Below are 8599 nucleotides of genomic sequence, written 5' to 3' on the forward strand. Positions count from 1 at the left end.
CCGGGAAGCTCCTGTTGGCCGTTTCCTGAGCAGCCCCCCCCCGACTCTGTGAATAATACGCTGTGGTGTCTGCCTGCTGGCTCGTATATCCCTTTGACAGACAGAACGATAGACACACTGTCTCAGAAACAGAAAAAAAAAACACATCGATCCTATGTTTGAGGAGCTGCTCCCAACAAAGACAAAAACACACAACCTCCACCCTTTCCTTTTCCTCCTTCTCTGCTGTTCTTCCTTCACATCCACTCAAACATGTGTTAGATTTAAACCACTCTATAAATAGCAGCCAGACACCTCATATGGCTCAAAGTAAACATTTTACAGTGCTTTTATTCCCCAAAATGAAAGTTTAACAAGTTGGTGATGAACCTGACAATCTTTCCAACTGTGAGGTTTGAAGTGTGGCGTTTTTCTTGAGTGTGAGGCCCTCGAGGAAAGTCCACAAATTGAGCTTCTATGCTCTGGCAAACCTCCAGATGGGTGCTGCTTTAAAGGAAAACCTTGTCCACAAAGCAGCCATTCTCCTCTGATGTCACACTGTAGCTGACAAGCAAGGTATGTGTGTTTATTTCCTAATGAAAGGATAAGCACTCAGCTTATCCCAATTACGCCCCTATGCCCAACTGATAAGTTACACAACCTAACCGATGGCCATCTTAGTCGCCACCGCAACTAAAACAGCATTGCCACCTTAAACAGACTGAGGCTGTGTTGATTCGAGCTCCAGGTAGAGACAATGCCGATACAATCTACCCTACCACATGGCCCCTTCTCGCCCTGCCAACTCGACCGTGTAGGCTGATGGAAAGCAAGAGCCAGGACATCCTCTGTGGGAACCTCCCTTCATTGGTGTTTCGTCCTCCTGGGGAAGGAACAGACTTTGAGCTCCAGCGGCCTCCAGTCGCCGGGAGATGAAATGGCTGTTTCTGGATTACGAAAAAAAAAACACTTAAAAAAGATTTTTCTCTGCAGGGATCCTTTCTTTAAAGATGTCAGACCGCCCTGAACATTTTGGGGCAAAAATAAGAACTTTTAACGGATGTAATTTGGCAGACAAATCACAAAAAATGTCACTTTAAGTGTGGACTGTATGGCAGAGAATAGATCAGATCTGTCTTCATTCACTGCAGAGGACAGTGATGTTTGTTCTGGTTCTTGAGGACAGTTTACGGTGTCGGTCGGAGATGTAGCCATGTTAGCAGCAGCCTGAGATAAACCTGTGCTCTGTGTGCTCTATCTGACAGGGAGATAGAGGTATCTGTCCGTCAGCTCGACCCCTGCTGTCACTGATTCCTCGGAGGCTCGGAGGCCTCGATAGCTTCCCCCTCAGGCAGCGCGTCTGGAGACAGTTCCTCCATCCTTCCATTCCTTTCTTATCCTACGTCACCTCCTTCCTCCCTTTAACCTTTGACCCCTCGTTCTCCCCGGTCCTCTCTGAGAGGGTAAGAGGATTACACACACTCACACACACACACATAGACTCACACACTGTACTTAAAGGCTCCAGATGCAGCTCCACTTGGTACCAGGCTTCTGATAACAAGGTGTGGAGTGTTCTGCGTCCCATCATTACTCTCGTGACAGGCCTCCTCCCACACACATGCTCCACAGGGCAGAGGAGCAGACACTGAAAACACCTGATGGAAGATATTTAATTCTCACTGCTGCCATCATCCCATCTCTGCAGCTAATAATAAATGTGTTAATATAAGAAACGCCTCCAGGAGTCGAGAAATGCCGAGAGAGAAATGAAGGCGTTCTTCGGCACACAACAACAAGCTTGAGATACGGTGTTTACGTTTCGTTTGACAGATTGGTGTGTTTTGCACCAGACAGCACCACAATCAGCTCGAGTTTGCCTTGATCTGTGCGGAGCAGAGGGGGATGAAAGTGGAATTTAAGTCCGGAATTTATACAAATCACTGAATCAAGATCAAAACAGGTTTTCAGAGTCAGTGCAACCTTTACTTCAGGGAGAGTATCTTCAGTCAAACTGCCATTACTGATAGAGTTAATAGTCGAACGTTCATCAAACTGTTTTACATATGGTCTCCTGTAAGTCTCTCGGACTTTATTTAGACCCTGGTCCTAACGATGGAGACTCTCTGAGTACCTTTAACAGTCCCCGGTCTCCAGGAAAGTCTCCCTTTTTACACATGCACTCCTGAAAACTTCTAGCAAATGTCAGGACAACCTGTTACCCAATCCCACACGTTCCTGAAAGGTGAGGATTTCCCAGTTTTGGATTGGAACAGAGGTTGGGAAGGGGAGCTGTCTCAGGAGGCGAAAAGGACGTAAGAAAAGTAAATAAAAACAAAAATTGAAAAAGAACGTGTTGGCGAGCAGTAAGCGTATGAAGCTGCTTCATTAAGTGCACAAATCGCTCCTGAATATTACCTTCTGTGTTCTAACATCAGCTCATCCTGACTTCTTGCAGACATTTTTACCAGGGGGCCGGTAACTCTAACCCTAATTATAGTTGTAGTACTCGAATACTGTTGTAGATCTCAAGGCCGGTCTCAGGAGACCACTTTATGAAGGTCTCATTCTGGAATCCAAAGCATCTTTACACGGTCTTGTCTCGGTCTCAGAATGGACGGACTTTGTATTTCTGTTTTTTATATATATTTATGGTCTTAGTCTTGTCTTGGTCTCTCGACACCTAAATGTCTTGGTCTTGTCTTGGTCTCAGAGCACTCTGGTCTCGGGTACGTCTTGGTCTCGGTTGGTGTGGTCTTGACAAAACTACCAAATCTACAGTTTGAGCAGGAGACAGTATTCAGTCTGTAAAGTTGTGTTCTCATTGAAATGTTTTCCTTTGACGTTCTCCTTTAATTCCCAACAGAAATCTAAACTTTGTGAACTACATCCTAAACAAAAGATTGTGAGTTCAAATGTAAGTCACAGCTATCAGTCAAATCTATACAACAAAAGCAAACTTTCAGTCATAGGCGGTGCATAAATCTGCTCTGAGTGGATGGAAAAAATGCAGCACATCATGGGAGGATTACTCTCTTATCTTTCTGCGGATGGTACCACGTCACGGGAGAATTTCAGAAAGCTATGATGGACGGGGGAAGAAGCAACGAAGGAGCGGGGAGATGGGAAGGCACTGGGTGGTTTGTTTGGGGGGGGGGGGAGGGGGGGCAGTGAATGTTTGAAGGAGATCCAGGAGGTGCTGAGGAGGTTCCTGGTGGGGAGTTTTCGGGGGTACAAGGAAGAATGCACTCTCACATTCCTGGCATGCCCGCCTCATTGTAAGGGGCTAATGAAGCGAGGGGGAAGGGGTGGGTGGGTGGGGGGGGAGCACACGCTGCCCACGCCCAGAGAGAGACCACTAAACCACTGGAGCGCTGGTCGGCACTGAGTGGCTGAGCTAACGGACGAGGGATTCAAATGTCGGACATGACAGGGCATGGCTCGATGCCAGGAGTGCACACACTAACACACAAATGTTCGTATAGCATCGTCTTGTCTCATATCATTACAATCTGTTGAAGCTTTGGAAGTTCCTGAAGTTCCTTTGCTTTTGGAAAAAGTTAAATAAAAGAAAATCAACAAAGCAAGTGAGAACAACAACTTTGGTCCAAGACTTCCAAAGCTGACGTCAAAGTGCTCAGAAACAGGGCAGACAACATTTGATGTTGGTTTGATAAATAAAAAGGTTTTTTAATATTTGACATAGCGCTTTTACATTGTTTTAACAGTTTTCTGTGAACGGCTAAATGTCTGCAAGCCTCACTTCAATGGTTTTGGTTTGCAGCATGCTGATGGTCCTCAGATTCTGGAAATGGCCAGAAGGAAAGTTTCACTCAGAGGGTTTCATGGCCAAAACCAGTGATGCGTTACATCAAATAAATTAACCTTCCTTCTGCGCCCGATATCATGTTTGACCAGCCCACCTGATAAGGCCCTAAATTGTAAGTAGTATACATGTAGGAAAATCATTCAGGGTAACTTAGTTTAGTGTATGATCTGTTTGTAGATTGCTCCATGCTCTTGCTGCAGAAAACTTAAAAGCTTTCTTCTATATTCAGTTTGAAAAAAAAAAAATCTCTGTGCATGTACAAAGATCATCCGCACTTCGCAGCGGATACAAAGTCTGAGACTGAGGAGTCTGTGATCAGCAGTCAAAGTGTCAGAGCATCAAAGAGGATGAAGAACATCCTTCCTCCATCCTGGGTCTCGGCTGACAGACCGACCAGCGACAGCAGAAACTAACTCGGTCACATTCAGGATGCTCGGTGACACATCCTTCCCCACCCCCCTCTGCCTCCCTCCAGCTGTCATGTTCTCACTGATCTCAGCTCAGTGAAGCGCTGATGTGGCTGCAGTCCGTCTGTGCTGGATCCAGCTGGCCCTGTGAGGAGCAGCATCCCAGCCACACGGAGGTAATGGAGGGTGAAATGTGTGAGGAGCTCCAGGATCAAACCGCTCTCCGAACACTAAAACTAACATGACATTCCTCCCACCAGCTGCAGGAATCAGGACGGCTGCTGGCACTCATGCATGCAGGAACACATTAATGGGCTTTTCTGATCTGACTGAGGGGAAAACACAAGTGGCATAACTTTCTCTGATTGCACCAGACACTTCTTCTTCAGGAGAGGATCCTGATACTGTGAAAAACAAACTATTCTCATTTGCATAAAAGGAGGCAATAAAGAGATAAGTGACAGAGAGCACACATCAAACTCCACTTCAGCTCAACAATCGGGTTAGTGCTGGTCTAATCAGGCTTCAGGTTTAAGTCTAATATGGAGCAGAATTATTCTTAAAGCAACTGGTCTTATAAGAAGCTAATACAAGTAAGTTTGGGTGATTTCACTGACTGATTTTATACAGCACAGCCAGGAAATAAATCAGTTTTTCAAGTTCACAGGTGAGGGATCAAAAAATGTTGAAAAGTATGAGGATCCTTCGGCAGGTAAGACAAACACAGACTGCACCAGAGGGAGGGAAACTGGTGGCTTAAATACTGTGTGGAGGTGAGGCTAATCAGACACAGGTGACACCAATCAGGTGAGCTGCTTGCGTTGGCTTGGGTTAAATGCTGCATTCAGGTGCTCCTCGGAGGGTCCCATTTTCCAACATGGGAAGTCATTCTTCCGACCTTAGTATGTTCATGCTTTCACATCAGAAAGTCAAAATGTTGTTACATGTTGTTAATGTTGAGTGTATGCTACAAGAAGATGTGAGGAATGTCTCTGTTACAAGTTACATTTCAGCAAAACATTGATGTGTAATACGTGAATTATCTCAACATTAACAAAACATCTTTTACCATTTTGATGACGAATATGACGTCAGGTAGGAAAGCCAGGGAACCTAACTCTCTCTTCAGAGTTTCCGACTTGAGCAGGCGTTCATGTGCATTTTCCAACTCCACATGAATGCAGGGTTAGATCCAAGTGCTCTAAAAATTCACAATCATTTTCACCTTCTGTATGCACACTAAGTGTGTCCATCGGTACACTAATGTTCTGAGTTTCTAGAGAATGTCAGGAGGACTGCTTCTGAAAGCCTCCTGATTTGATCGTTCAAACATAAACCTCACAGCAGGAGACTTTTCCTGTCGAATGGAAGGGGGGCGGGGGTGGAGGGGGCTCTCCTGAGACATGACATGACGGAAAAACAGCAAAGCAGAAGTGTCGGGTGAAGCAACAGGTTTCGCTCCAAGATGTTATCATGAGATTTTTTTTGCCTTGAGATCTCAAATGTCAGCAGAATCCCAAACTCAAAGGCAGCCACCCAGAGCATTAGCCTGGTTGGAAGGAAACAACAGTGATATAAATGCTGATCTCAGCTAGCTACAACAGGCTTTAAACAAACACTTCTACAGTGTTTCTGAACATATATTTGGGTAACCTGAGTGTCTACTGACCCACAAAATGTGAAATAAACCCATCCAGTCCTTTGTTTGTGGTCTGTATAAGTCTTACAACACAGAGAAAAATGCTCCGTTTCAAATTTGCTCTCCTTGTGATGTCACAGTGGGATTCTGGTAAAAAAAAAATACCCTCCCTTCCCTTGGTAGCTCCACCCATGGACTGGAAAAGGGGTGCAATATGTCCTCTTTAAAGATTTTTTTGGGGGCTTTTTGTGACTTTATTATAGAGATAGGACAGTGGAGAGAGAGAGAGAGAGAGAGAGGGAGAGAGAGCGGGGAATGACATGCGAGAAAGGAGCCACAGGTCGGACTCGAACCAGAGCCGCCCCCACCCTGAGGACCACGGCCTCTGCACACGGGGAGCAGAGGCAGTACATTGGCTTCACTTTTGAAACTCAGACGCTACATCCACTTTTTATCCACATAGTCTATGTTTGAATCCAGATGTTCCAGAGGCTAACAGTAGCTTTAAGCGTCATTTAAAAACTGTGACTGGGAAATCTCGAACATTCAACAAATGTAAACACAGACATATAATCAGACAGATAGCCTACAGGCTAACACAAACACTCTGGTACGAAACAGCAGCAGCCTCCCTCTGTATGTACACACTCACACCATACCATGAAGGATCCTAATCCTCATGTACACACACAATTACACAACAATCCTCAGATCAGATTGTGTGCGTTTTGCAGCTCTGCAGTCGGAGTGTGACGCCTGATGTCTCATCTTTGAAGCTGCGTCTCTAAAGTTTTTATTAATGACTCCTAACTGTTCCTGTGGAAGGAAACACCCCGGAAAGCCTCCACACCCCTGATCGTATCGCGCCTGTTGTGTGTGTGTGTGTGTGTGTGTGTGTGTGTGTGTGTGTGTGTGTGTGTGTGTGTGTTTTTTTTTAACCCAGACTTCCTCACAACAGCCAGCGGAGCTTGCAAACGCACAATAGCAGCAAGAGGATAACAAAGTCAACAAAAAAAAACTGGACGTGCTTCTTGTTGTTGTTTCATTTTTGCATTCTGGGAAGAATCTGTCAGTCAGGAGAGATTTGGAGCGCGCTGAATGGAGGCATAGTGAAAGTGGCCTGAAAGCAATTCCTGGGACGTTTGTGAATATGCGTCGTCATGGCCACAAGCGACTGAGTCAACCTCGGTGGCTCCTGCAGGGCAACAATCCGGGCCAAGCTCCCCGACTTTAATCCAAAAGCCAAACACAACGCCAGCTGGCCCAGCGCGAGCGTTCATAGAGTAAATTAAAGCGTCATCACAGACTAATGGGAAGAGGAACAAATGAATATTCTTCATTTAAAACTCAGAGAGGAGACCCAACGAGGAGGGGTTCATTTAAGTGCTCTGTAAATAAAAAAGTTCTGTTTCACTTTTATAATCTGGTGACTCATTTTTATCATAAAAACAGATCTAAGAGTCAGAAACTTTGTGTTGGCTGTTTATGCTAACTGGTAAGGAAATGAAAGAGAGAGAGAGAGAGAGAGAGAGAGAGAGAGAGAGAGCACAATAAGAACCTGGAGGTCCTTTGGAATATGTTGTGTTTTAGATTTAAAGGAAGAATGTGTGACTTTTTGATCCAGTAGATGAGCACCAGCATGAAACCAAAACAAAGTGCTCTTTGGCCACGCCTCCTCCATACTGAAGCCTCCGCTCTCCTCCAGAGACACACCTCCAACCACCCTCCATTCGAGTTCTCATGAAGGTGTTTAGCGCAAGCGGCGGACAAAATCGCCCTTTGCTCGAGCTGTGATCCCCTGTGTCCTGCATTGTTGTGTTAGCGTGCTAATGTTAGCGCTCTTTAGTTAGCTCGTAGCTTCACGTTGCATGTAAACTTACACAGAATGATCGTGATCTAACAACTCTTATGTGACATCCAAATAATCAGAGTATGTTCTTCTTCTTCTCTTTAGTCCTTCACTAAAACAGCTTTTATACACAAGGGGAGGAGCCGGCCGTCCCGTCCATGTAAGCACAGCTCTGACAACAACACAGCCAGCGGGACTCGAGCTTCTCAGTATGGAGGAGGTGTGGCCAAACAGCAGTTTGATTTGGTTTCATGTTGTTTCTTAAGAACGACATACTGGATCAAAAAGTCACACATTCTTCCTTTATATGACTAATCGGATAAAAAATATCTGAAATGTTGGTCGCAATTATTCACGAGGCGGTGGTTGGTTCTTCGGCTAAACCAGTTGAGAAACACTGTTTGACATTATAACATCCTTTCAGCCTCTTACTCTTAGCCATCAGCTAACAGGGTCAGGCTGTAATAAAATCTCTAAATGCTCAATAAAATGTTTCTTGAAGAAAACTTTAGGGGGAAGTTTCTCAGCAGCTAAGTCTTTCTAAATTTGTGTGACGCCATTGTGTTAATTGTGTTCGAGCCAAAGCTCCGCAGACATGTTGAACTTTAGCCTGGGTTGAAATGAAAGGTTGGTGGATGGAGGCGCTGACTACGTGGATCCAAACAGGCCTGTCCCGACATCAAACAGCGTCAGGGTCGATGTGACTTCACCCTGCGGCCTTGAGTCATGGACCATTTTAGCAAAGAATCAAAACCAGAGGAGGGAACACATTGTCTCACAGCTTCCTTTGTTATTCAAAATGTCCCGGCTGCAGAGAGTCCGCAGCTCTGGGATTGGACCGGACTGGGTCTGCCCCTGGTTCCTCATGATAAGGGAGGCAGGGGCAGACCGGGGGA

Source organism: Labrus bergylta, chromosome 23 (assembly GCF_963930695.1).
Source record: "Labrus bergylta chromosome 23, fLabBer1.1, whole genome shotgun sequence".
Taxonomy (NCBI): Eukaryota; Metazoa; Chordata; class Actinopteri; order Labriformes; family Labridae; genus Labrus; species Labrus bergylta.